The sequence below is a fragment of the Triticum urartu genome, chromosome 4 (assembly GCF_003073215.2).
Source record: "Triticum urartu cultivar G1812 chromosome 4, Tu2.1, whole genome shotgun sequence".
NCBI lineage: Eukaryota > Viridiplantae > Streptophyta > Magnoliopsida > Poales > Poaceae > Triticum > Triticum urartu.
In genome coordinates, this window is record NC_053025.1 from 513,139,646 (window position 1) to 513,152,574 (window position 12,929).

A 12,929-nucleotide genomic window follows, 5' to 3' on the forward strand; every position below is an offset into this window, starting at 1 on the left:
TTGTGACGTTTGATAGCACACAAGGTGTTCCTCCGGTATTCGGGAGTTGCATAACCTCATAGTCAGAGGAACATGTATAAGTCATGAAGAAAGCAGTAGCAATAAAACTGAACGATCATTATGCTAAGCTAACGGATGGGTCTTGTCCATCACATCATTCTCTAATGATGTGACCCCGTTCATCAAATGACAACACATATCCATGGATAGGAAACTTAACCATCTTTGATTAAAGAGCTAGTCAAGTAGAGGCATACTAGGGACAATCTGTTGGTCTATGTATTCACACATGTACTAAGTTTCTGGTTAATACAATTCTAGCATGAATAATAAATATTTATCATGATGTAAGGAAATATAAATAACAACTTTATTATTGCCTCTAAGGCATATTTCCTTCATCTACCCGCGATGGGAAATCATCTATGAGGAAAAGGAAATTCTTCGCAGTATGGTACTTCTTACTCCTTGAAGACAAATGGGTTGAATGCTCATCAAAAGGAGTACATGCATACTTCCTCAAATCATTATGTGCATATTTCTGGAAATAACTTCAATGCTTATTTTTATGACTATGCTAACTTGATACATCTCCAATGTATCTATAATTTATGAAGTATTCATGCCATGTTTACAATAATTTTATATGGTTTTGGTATGATTTGAATGGAACTAACCCGGACTGGCATTGTTTTTAGCAGAACTACCGTGGTGTTGTTTCTTGTGTAGAAATAAAAGTTCTCGTAATTGGACGAAACTTTTTGGAGATTTTTTATTGTACAAATGAAGAATATTGGAGCAAAAACCACTGGAGGGGGGCTTCTGCCCACTAGGCACCAAGGTGCGCCACCCCCCTCTGGCGCGCCCTGGTGGGTAGTGGGCCCCTCGAGGCCTATCTCAGTGTGAAACCTACGCCAAAAAATCCTATAAATATAGAAACCCTAGAAATAACCCTAGATGAGAAGTTCCACCGCCGCAAGCCTCTATAGCCACAAAAAAACAATCTAGACCCTGTTCCGGCACCCTACCAAAGGGGGAAATCATCACTAGAGGCCATCTTCATCATCCCGGCGACCACCATGATGAGGAGGGAGTAGTCCACCCTCGGGGCCGAGGGTTTGTACGAGTAGCTATGTGTTTGATCTCTCTCTCTCTCGTGTTCTTGATTTGGTATGATCTTGATGTATTGCGAGCTTCGTTAATATAGTTGGAACATATGGTGTTTCCCCCTCTCTATCTTGTTGTGATGAATTGAGTTTTCCCTTTGAGCCATTGTTATTATCGGATTGAATATTTTTATGGATTTGAGAGCACTTGATGTATGTATTGGCACTCAACTCGCGGATTCCCGAAGTGACATTGGGGTAATCTATGCATAGGGGTTGATGCATGTTTTCGTCCTACTTTCTACGATAAAACCTTGGGGCACTCTTTGAGGTTATTTGTGTTGGATTGAGGAATCTGAAATTGTTTGATGCGTACCGTATAATCAACTCACAGATACTTGTGGTGACATTGGAGTATCTAGGTGACATTAGAGTTAGTTGATGTGTATCATATGGTGTTATTTTAGTATGAACTTTTGGGCTCTTTGTGACACTTATAGGGATAGCTAAATAGATTGATCGGAAAGGATAATTTTGAGGTGGTTTCGTACCCTACAAACAATTCCGTCTTATGTTCTTCATACGTCTCCAACGTATCTATAATTTATGAAGTATTCATGCCATGTTTACAACAATTTTATATGGTTTTGGTATGATTTGAATGAAACTAACCCGGACTGACGCTGTTTTCAGCAGAACTACCGTGGTGTTGTTTTTGTGTAGAAATAAAAGTTCTCGGAATTGGACGAAACTTTTTGACAATTTTTTGGAAGGAAAGAAAAACACCGGAGCAAAGAACCACTTGAGGGGGGCCCCTGCTGCCCACAAGGCACCAGGGCACGCCCTGGTGGGTAGTGGGCCCCCTGAGGCCCATCTTCACGTGAAACAGCGGCTAACGATGAGAGACAGCGGCCGTTTTTCATGAAATTTTTACAAACCGCTGGTCAAAATGATCCAAACGATACGTCGTTGAAAAGATATCATCGAGACACAACTTTTTCATGTAGAACACTCTCTCTATTTCCTTACTGATTAAGAGTAATTTTAAAAATAACGAAACACGAACAATGTTTTTCGCGAGACCAAAATGTCGTGTTTTCTGCATGAGACACATGAACGCACTGCTTCAGACCAGAAACCGCACTGCATGAGACAGTCAAGTGAACTTCATGGTTTCTTTCGTCATTTAAAAAAACAGTTTTCTTTTGACTTTTTTTCTAACAAGTGGTTCGCAGAGACTAAGCGAGTGAACTACATTTGATAAGAAGCGAACTTCCTTGCGGTTTAAGAGTAATTTTGATTTTAACAAAATGCGGACACTCTGTTTATTTACACAACCAAAATCATCGTATGTACCGCATCAGACGGAAAACCACACTTCTTTAAACTAAAAACCGCACTTCATCGGACAGACAAGCGCACTGCATGATTTCTTTTTTGTGGGACGTAAAATTTTTCACACGAGTTTTTGTCATCTTTTTTTCAAAATTTTAATGAACGAGAATGGACCGCAGAGACGAGGTAAGTGAACCACGACATATATCGAAGTGAACCGCATTACTACCTTGTTGTTTTGCTACAATTTTTGCACTTTTCATGTTGGGCGCAAGTGAACAAGATCACTCTCAAAAAATGAACCACATCCGATGACCAAGCGCACTACAAGTGTTATACTGCATCAGACAGAAAACCACATTGCTTTAGACTGAAACCGCACTGCATCAGACGGTTAAGTGAACTTCATAATTTCTTTTGTCGAACGTAAATTTTTCTCACACGAGTTTTTGTTGGGCGCAAGTGAACAAGATCACTCTAAAAAAATGAACCACATCCGATGACCAAGCGCACTGCAAGTGTTGTTGTAGTCGATTTTGAATTTTGAGACATATGAAACAAATCGCACTTCATACAGAGGAGTAATGAGCTGCTACACGAATGACGCGAACTACATTTTTTCTTCTTGTTCAAACAAATTTATTCAAGACATTTGGTACTACAGATGGGAGACTAGTGGGAAACTGCACTGCACAACTCCCATAAATAATTAAAAGTGAACTCCTTTGTACATTTTTTTAGAAGTGAACCTCATAGAGGTTTACATCGAACAGAATATATGAAACGACAGTGGAACATAAAAATGCACACACAGGCTCCGCATTGTTCTCTTGTCGGTGGCTCTCCCCGTCGATAGGAGGAGGTGAGTTACGGAGAGGGGTGGAGCATCTCACCGCACAACATGCTAGCACAGTACGCGTCACCGGACCGCACGCATGCACGCCCCGCACTGCACCAGACTCGTTGGAAACCGCGAGTAGCCATAACGTGAACGTCATGACAAACTTTCCTAAAAAATAAAAAACAAAGAACCGGGGAACGAACTGCAATGACCCCAGCGTTGTGTTGTGGACAACATTGACGGCGGCCAAAACAAACTACAACCTAGAGGGGGCGTCGCTGGTGCACTCCAATGTTCGAAAATAGATGGACAGAGTGGAGCGATGCACTGCAAAACTGAACACACACAGCGCCGAACCACACCATGGGACATGAGGTACTCCAAGCTCCAAATTGCAGGGGAGATGGAAAATTGCACACAGTACCCTTCATCTCACCGACATGCATGCAGGAGTTGGCCACCGGCCATCCCAACTCGGATCCGTCGAAAGGTTGACCTATTGGCCATGTGGATGGAGGTTTCGAACATGGTTGGGGACGGGAGAAGAGCTCGGATCAGGCGCGGTGCCACATGGACAGTAGCATGGACGACCGCCGCCCCGTCGAAATCCAGACCCTTAGAGCACCGCCGTGGACCGGGTGGTGCGGGCAGGAGGTTGCGGGCGGGTGGGGCGGCACATCGCAGGGCCTCTGGAAGAAGGCCGGACACGGGGTCGGTGGCTGCTAGATCCATCGGTTTTGGGCCCGCACTGATGGCCGTGGCGGCCGGATCCGGTGGAGGAGGCCTCGCCGGGGGGCAGTGGCGGCCGGATCCCGCCATCGCCGCGGGGTGCGCCGGATCGAACCACCCACGTTGGAGGAAGCAGGCGGGGGTGGGGCAGGGCTCCGATGGAGCTGGAGGAAGGAGGAGGCGGGGCTCCGGTGGTGGAAGGAGGTGGAGAAGGAGGGGGTTCGATGGGGGAGATGGAGGTGGGGGAGACAGAGGTGGGGAAGAGGAGGTCGTGGGGCAGCGAGATGTGGAGACGCGAAGGTGGGTTTTTTGTGTGCAGTTCGCCCCGTTTTGGGTCTGTAGCGCGGGTCGGGTGGGTAGAGAAGTTCCTTCGGTGTTAGCAGAATAAGGCCGGTGTTGTTAGAATAAAGTCTTAAGGGATGTTGTTAGAATAGACCCATTCTATATTGTGTTTTTAATTTGACACGATTTTAATGTATCACGAGCTTTGTTAATATAGTTGGATCATATGATGTTTTCCCCTTTCTATCTTGTTGTGATGAATTAAGTTTTCTCTTTGAGATTTCGTATTATCGGATTGAATACTTTGTTGGATTTGAAAGCACTTAATGTATGTCTTGACACTCAACCCGCATATATTTGCTTGTTTAATGATTCTATTTGAGGATCAGAGTATTAAATATGTAGAGGCATTTAGATGCAATGTTAAATTATAATTTTAGTGATTTGCTACAGTAGAGAATGATAAGGTTTTGCATTGATTTATGCTAACTTATCTCACGAGTTCTTCCTGAATTTTGTGTGGATAAAGTTTTTAAGAATTAGGGAAACCGTTGATATGTCTCTGTCGTATCTACTTTTCCTAACGCTTTTCCTCTTTGTTTTTGACTCTAATTTGCATGATTTGAATCAAACTAACCCCGACTGATGCTATTTTTAGCAGAACTATCATGGTGTTGTTTTGTGCAGAAATAAAAGTTCTCGGAATGGAATGAAACTTTTTGGAGAATTATTTCAGAATATAAAAGAAAATACTGGAGCCAAGAACCACCGGAGGGGGGGGGGCTGGGTGAGCATGATTGCGGCTTGAACTACGTCGGTATTTCCCCAAAGAGAAAGGGACGATGCAGCACAGCTACGGTAGGTATTTTTCTTAGTGATGATACCAAGGTTATCAAACCAGTAGGAGAACCATGCAACATTACATGAACGACACCTGCACACAAAAAACAAAAACTTGCAACCCGACGTAAAAGAGGGGTTGTCAATCCCTCTCAGGTAAAAGATAGGTAAAAATTGTAGTACATTGGATAAATAGGTCTCGCGGGAATGCGAGATAAAATAAATAACAATAAATTGCAGCAAGGTATTTTTTGTGTTTTTGAATTGATAGATCTGAAAATAAAAGCAAATAAAAATAGATCTCGAAGGCTAATATAATAAAGAAGAGACCTGGGGGATGTAGATTTCACTAGTGGCTTCTCTCGAGAAAAATATCATACGATGGGTAAACAAATTACTGTTGGGCAATTGATAGAACTTCAAATAATCATGACGATATCCAGACAATGATCATTATATAGGCATCACGTCTAAGATTAGTAGACCGGCTCCTGTCTGCATCTACTACTATTACTCCACATATCGACCGCTATCCAGCGTGCATCTAGTGTATTAAGTTCATGGAGAAGCGGAGCAATGCAATAAGAACGATGACATGATGTAGACAAGATCTATTTATGTTGAAGTAGACTCCATCTTGTTATTCTTAATAGCAACGATACATACGTGTCGGTTCCCCTTTTGTCACTGGGACCAAGCACCGTAAGATCGAACCCATCACAAAGCACCTCTTCCCATGGCATGAAAAATCGATCTAGTTGGCCTAACTAAACCACAGATTCAAAGAAGAAATACGAGGCTATAAGTAATCATGCATATAAGAGATCAAAAGACTCAAATAACTTCCATGGATAAAAACGTAGATCTGATCATAGACTCAAAGTTCATCGGATCCCAACAAATACACCGCAAAAAAAGGGTTACATCAAATAGATCTCCAAGAGACCATTGTATTGAGAATCAAAAGAGAGAGAGGAAGCCATCCAACTACTAACTACAAACCCATAGGTCTACCATGAACTACTCACGCATCATCGGAGAGGCACCAATGAGGATGATGAACCACTCCGTGATGGTGTCTAGATTGGATCTATGGTTTATTGAACGTGTGGCGGCTGGAATTGATTTTCATCGACTCCCCTAGGGTTTCTGGAATATTGGGGTATTTATAGAGCAAAGAGGCGGTGCGGGAGGCCACCGAGGTGGGCACAACCCACCTGGGCGCATCTGGGCCCCTAAACGCGCCCTGGTGGGTTGTGCTCCCCTCAGAGCTCCCCTCTGGTACTTCTTTGGCCCAACAGGTGTCTTCTGGTCCAGAAAAAATCTCCAAAAAGTTTCACTGCCTTTGGACTCCATTTGGTATTGATTTACTGCGAAGTAAAAAACAAGCAAAAACAACAACTGGCACTGGGCACTATGTCAATAGGTTAGTACCAAAAAATGATATAAAGTTGCTATAAAATGATTGTAAAACGTCCAAGAATGATAGTATAACAACATGAAACAAACAAAAATTATAGATACGTTGGAGACGTATCAACATCCCCAAGCTCAATTCCTGCTCATCCTCGAGTAGGTAAATGATAAATACAGATTTTTTGATGTGGAATGCTGCCTAACATGTTCATCACATATTCTTTTCTTTATAGCATGGACATTTGGACATTTATATGATTCAAAGCAATAGTCTAGTTTTGACATGAAGATTTCAATACTCAAGCATATCAACAAGCAACCATGTGTTTCAAAATATCAACACTAAAGCAAGTTATCCCTAGCCCATCATGCTCAATCATTGATCCATTCATGAAACACACTCGCATATTAGCTACACCCAATGCTTAAGTACGATCATAGTACCCCTTAGTTGGTGCTTTATAAGAGAAGATGGAGACTCAAGTAAAAATAAAAATTGCATAAAGTAAAAGAAAGGCCCTTCGCAGAGGGAAGTAGGGATTTGTAGAGGTGCCCGAGCTCAAAGAAAAAAAGATAGAGATAAAAACGTTTTGGGTGGCATGCTTTCCCTGTCAACGAAAACGATCGAGTAGTTCCCAATACTTTCCATGCTAGATATATCATAGGCGGTTCCCACACAGAAAATAAAGTTTATTCCTTTTTCCACCATACTTTCACTTTCCATGGTTAACCGTATCCACGGGTGCCTTCCATACTAACACTTTCTAAGAAATTTATTATTTGACAACATAAAGTAAATTCATTTTTCATTTCGGGACTGGGCATCCCTAATACCTTTTTCGTACTCTCGTGCAATGACAAGTGAATAAACACTCATCTTGAGAATAACACATCTAGCATGGAAATATATCAGCCATCCCCTACCGTTTCATGAGCGGTATGAGCACACAAAAGAGAAATTTATTTTAAAAATTAGAGATGTCACATACAAATTTACTTACAATGGCAAAAGAATACCACATATAGGTAGGTATAGTGGAATCATGTGGCAAAATTGGTCTAAGGATTTTGGATGCATAACTAGTGATCATACTTAGTGCAAATGAAGGCTAGCAAAAGATTGAGAAGCATCCAACCAAGAAACGAAAATCTCATAAGCGAGCATTAAGCATAACTAACACAGAATAATGCACCACAAGTAGGATATAATTTCATTGCATAACTATTGACTTTCATGCTTGCATAGGGAATCGTAAACCTTAACACCAATGTTCTTACTAAAGCATAATTACTCATCAACATGACTCACATATTATATCATCATATCTCAAAACTAATACAAAGAATCAAGTTTATTTTGTCCGATGATCTGTAACATCCCAAAATTCTAAATTTTGGAATGTTATATTAAATAGATAGATTTGATTGGTTGCTTGATTGTTGTGTGACTGATTGAGTGAAATTCGAAACTTTTTGAAAGTTAAATGAGAGGGAATAAAAGGACTTTCCCAAACTTTCATCTTGCTTTTATGATCTCCGTGAATTTAAATTCTTTTCATCACAAAACCCTGGAGAGAAGATAACATGACTTCTTCCATTTATTTAAATGACAAGGGGTGTTGAAAATATTTGAATTTCATTTGAAAATATTTTCAATTATGAAACTTTATGCAACTCAATGATTTTCACGAGAGAAGATAAAATGACTTCTTCAAACATATGAAATATGAGTTGGGAGTTTCAAAGAACTCAAATTTAAAATTCATTTGAAATTATTTTTCAATTTGGAGTTATTTGAGTTTTATTCAAATTATTTTTCTCCAAAAATAAAATACATGGAAATTAGGGTAACATGATTCCCTACATCAGAAAATTGGAGATAAATAAGTTTGAAATCATTTTTTATTTTTAAATTGATTTTTATTGGATTTTATTAGACCAGTAGCGACCCGACCTCAGACGGTCAAGTCTCTGTGCTTAAGTGTCATCCCTGGATCGGTATGCTGACACACACAGTACTCGAGGATTTATAACAGAGGTAAATCACATGTATAAAATAACGTAAATACTATTACCTCAATCCAAATAGCGGAAGTAACAACAAGGTTGTGGATTCCCATCAACACCAACGGCAAAGTTGAGTGTAGAAATCGTAACCCTAAAGTATCACTTACTCATCGTAAGATAATCCTGCAACATGAGATGTTGCAGCCACAAAGGGTCAGTACATTGAATGTAGTGGCAAATTCACACCAGAGGATAATGATGAATAATAGCTATCACTACATGCATATATGGCTGGTGGAAAAGCTCTATGGTTATAATGTTTTTGCAAAAAGCCAAATTTTCCCTACTGCAAAGGAATATATTTTATTTAACTACAAAGTTGGTTGAAAATATTGAGAAGGTTCCTCCAACTCAATCCCAAAATAATAATCATTAACCCAATCAAGTTGATTAAATAGAGTGTTGAGATCAACATGAATATCCAAAGACCAGAGACTCAAAATTTTCCATAACCAGGGACACGTCTAACCATGATTAGTTTATACACTCTGCAGAGGTTTGCGCACTTTTCCCCACAAGACTCAATCGCCTCCGTTGGATTTCTCGCACTACATGGTGTTTGAGAAATGGATGACCGAGACACAGTCTTTCAGAAACATTAACTATCTACTCCGGGCAGACCATACCAAACCTACAACCCTCTACCTGCTGATCCACCTCTTCAAGAGCTTCACGTAACTTTCAACTATGCTAGAGCCCATAATAGCTTGTGGCTGCACACGGAAGTTTCTAGCATGAATAATCTTATGATCACTTTGAGCCTGGGTGGCGGTCCATAGGAAAATCACATGGGTACTCCGGGATTTCCAAAAATACAGGCAACACTGGGTACTCCAGGTGCCTCAATCCACCCAGATGTGTATTTAAGTTGCCACCTTAAGTTGAACCATTAATTAACAATCTCACATCTGTCATGGATTTCACTCACCCAAACCATGTCTACAAGCATAGGATAGCAAATTAAGCAACGCGTAGAAGTAACTCCCAAGGGTTTGAATGTAACAGGGTAATAGGTTCTACCTCATCAACTACTTCCCAACCCACATGTTAATGACATCCTAATCATGCAATGTTTGAGAATTGGAACTAATGCATAAAAACTGGGTGATAAAAGGGATATGATCAAAGTGTGAACTTGCCTGCAATGTTGGTGTAGATGATTCGCACTCAAAACTCTTGATAGTTGTACTCGTCACACTCCGGTCAATCTATGGTAAGCAAGCAATAGTAACCACACATAAGCAATCACTCAAAAGATCGGGAAGAACGAAGAAGACAATTCAGAAAACGTCAAAACCAAGCAAATAACTCTTGCAACATAAAATAATTTCGAACAGTACCAAAATTAAGTGAATTTGGCCTTATCAGAAAGTTTAGGTCAAGAGCTTCGATTTGCAAAAAGAATCAACTAAATCGGAGTTACGAAACTCAAGTTATGTTCAAAAGAAGTTTGAATATGAATCTGAACAAAATTCGAAATTTGAAAATTTCAAAAAGTTGACGTGACAGGTTCACTGGATAGGTGAAAACGAGACGAAGCTATAGGCGCTGGTTTCATCTAATTTGGATAAACGAGTGAAAAGTTATAGCTATTTGAAAAATCAGGGCCAAGCTGTTTTACGAAAGAAAAATAGCTACGGTTAAGATCTAATGTATAAATACGTAGACTAATTGATAATCTAATTATTCTATCGTATTAGTCTAAAAAATAATAAACTATGGAAGTATAAGAAGAAGAAAAAAAACAAAGAAAGATACCTTTATAAGGCAGAGAAAAGACGACTTTGGAGAGAAGAGATAATTTCCAGAAGTCGCGCCGGAGAGGAGAAATATATTTTTCTTAAATGAATCTAGTCAAACCAAAATATTGATTTAACCCGAATCGGATGATTTTTGGAGGCTCTATGGGTCTATATTTATTGGTGGAAAAGAGGCTTAGAGGTTAAAGGCTAGGTAATGTGGGACTGAACGTAGATGAAAATATACGAAACAGAGAAGGAAAGAGGTGGCTCGCATGGGCTTAAAGGCCTTTGGCCGGCCGCATGCGCACACTGCGGCTGCAGTTTTTTTAGAACAAAATCGGCCTAAGAAAGAAAAAAACAAAAAGGCTGGCTGGGCCTGGCCCATATAGGATAAAGAGAAAATAAAAATAAAAAAATAGGGTGCCCTCTGGTACTCTGATGCGCACGTGGGCGACAGTTAGTTTCAGGCGCGCGCGCAGTTTTTTTTTACAGAATGTGATAAACTGAAAAACGAAAACAAAAATAAAACTTTATATAGGCATATTATATATCAAAATTTTCAGAAAAAGATTTTCTACAAGACGAACATTTTCCTAGCATTAAATAAAATTCACACAAATTCAGATAATTCAAAGAGTGCTACTGGTCTAATAAAATCCAATAAAAATCATTTGAAAAAATATCGAAAAGATTTCAAATTTATTTCTCTCCAATTTTCTGTTGTAGGGAATCATGTTACCCTAATTTCCATATATTTTATTTTTGGAGAAAAATAATTTGAATAAAAATCAAATAACTCCAAATTGAAAATAAATTCAAAAGAACTTTGAATTTAATTCTTTGAAACTCCTAACTCATATTTCATATAATTTGAAGAAGTCATTTTATCTTCTCTCATGGAAATCATTGAGCTGCATGAAGTTTATGAATTGAAATATTTCCAAATAAAATTCAATTATTTTTAAATACCCTTTCATTTAATGTAACATCCCAAATTTTCAATTTGGAATGTTATACATTAGATCATCATGCATATCATATTTTATTTTGCTTTTGGTTTTGATCCTAGAAAATCCTAAGCAACTCAAGGACCCACGGAGAGAGTTGGGGATTTCTTTATTTACATATTTGAGTTTTCTCAAATTTTGTAAACAGGATCATTTGATTTTATTTATTTTATCATCAATTATTTATATTACAAAAATATGAGAGAGGGAATAAAATGACTTTCCCAAAATATAGAAATATTGAGGATTTAATAAAAAAATCAAATAAGATTTAGTTCGGAGTTTTTCGGTATTTTTATTTGAATTTAGGAAAAATGCGCATTTTTCCAAATTGCATTTAGGGCCCAAATAAATGTTCACTTTATCGGGCTTGATTTTAGAAACCCGGGAAAATTTATTTCAGGATTTTTGGAGTACGTTTAGTATTTCTTTTTATTTTTTTCCGAGCGTAATTTTTTTTTAAAGAGCGGAACCGACTATGGGCCGTACTCGGCCAGGACTCCCCTGGCCGGGGCCTTTATAAGCCGGGGCAAGCCAGCCCGAAGGCCAGCCGCCCCGAAACCCTAGGCCCAGCCGCCGCCGCCGCGAGCCGCCGCCGCCGATCCGCCGGAGCCGCGCGTCGCCCGAGGTTCGCCGCCCTCGAAATCCGTGCCATTTTTTAAAAAAAAAATTCCGTTCGTCGTTTTTCTTTTTCGTCGGATTTTTCCGCGATTATTTTCTAATCACGATTTCTGATCCAATTTTCGCTTTAGTATAACTTTTCGCTCGTTTATCAGAATCAGGCGATTCAAGCGCCTGGAGTTTCGTCTCAAAACCCTTTTTCCGAATAATCAACTTAAACAAGTTTTTGCTACTGTAAAATTTGACATAGATCCAGATTACTAGAACGAAGTTATTTTCTTTCGCCGTTTGATTTCTTTTGCTTCGTTCGATTTGATTCTTTTTGCAAACCAGGGTTCTTAAGTTGAACTTTCTGGTTAGATCTTCTATTTGAGTTTTACCTGTGCATTAGATGAGTACTTATTGTATGCTTGTTTGTTTGTCTGCGATAGAATACCCGGAGTGCGCCGCCTGTTACTTTGAATCTCTAGATTTCGCGGATCATCAGCAAGGCAAGTAACACTTTGATCATACCTTTTTCTACAACCCAGTTTTATTGCATTAGATCAATCCTCACACATTGCATGATTAGGATCTAATTAAATTTTGGGATGGGAAGTAGATGAGGTAGTACCTATTACCTGTTTATTATCAAACCCTTGGGAGTTATTTTCTACGTTTGCTTATTATGCCATGCTATGCTAGTAGACGTGGATTGGGTGAGTGATATCCATGACAGATGTGAGATTGTTAATTAATGGTTTATCTAAGGTGGCAACCTAAACACACATCTGGGTGGATTGAGGCACCTGGGTATTCCAGGACTTGCCTGTTTTTCTTTTGGACCGCCACCCAGGCTCAAAGGGATCATGAGATTATTCATACTAGAAACTTCCGTGTGCAGCCACAAGCCATTATGGGCTCTGGCATAGTTGATTAAGTCGTGCGAACTCTTACAGGGTAG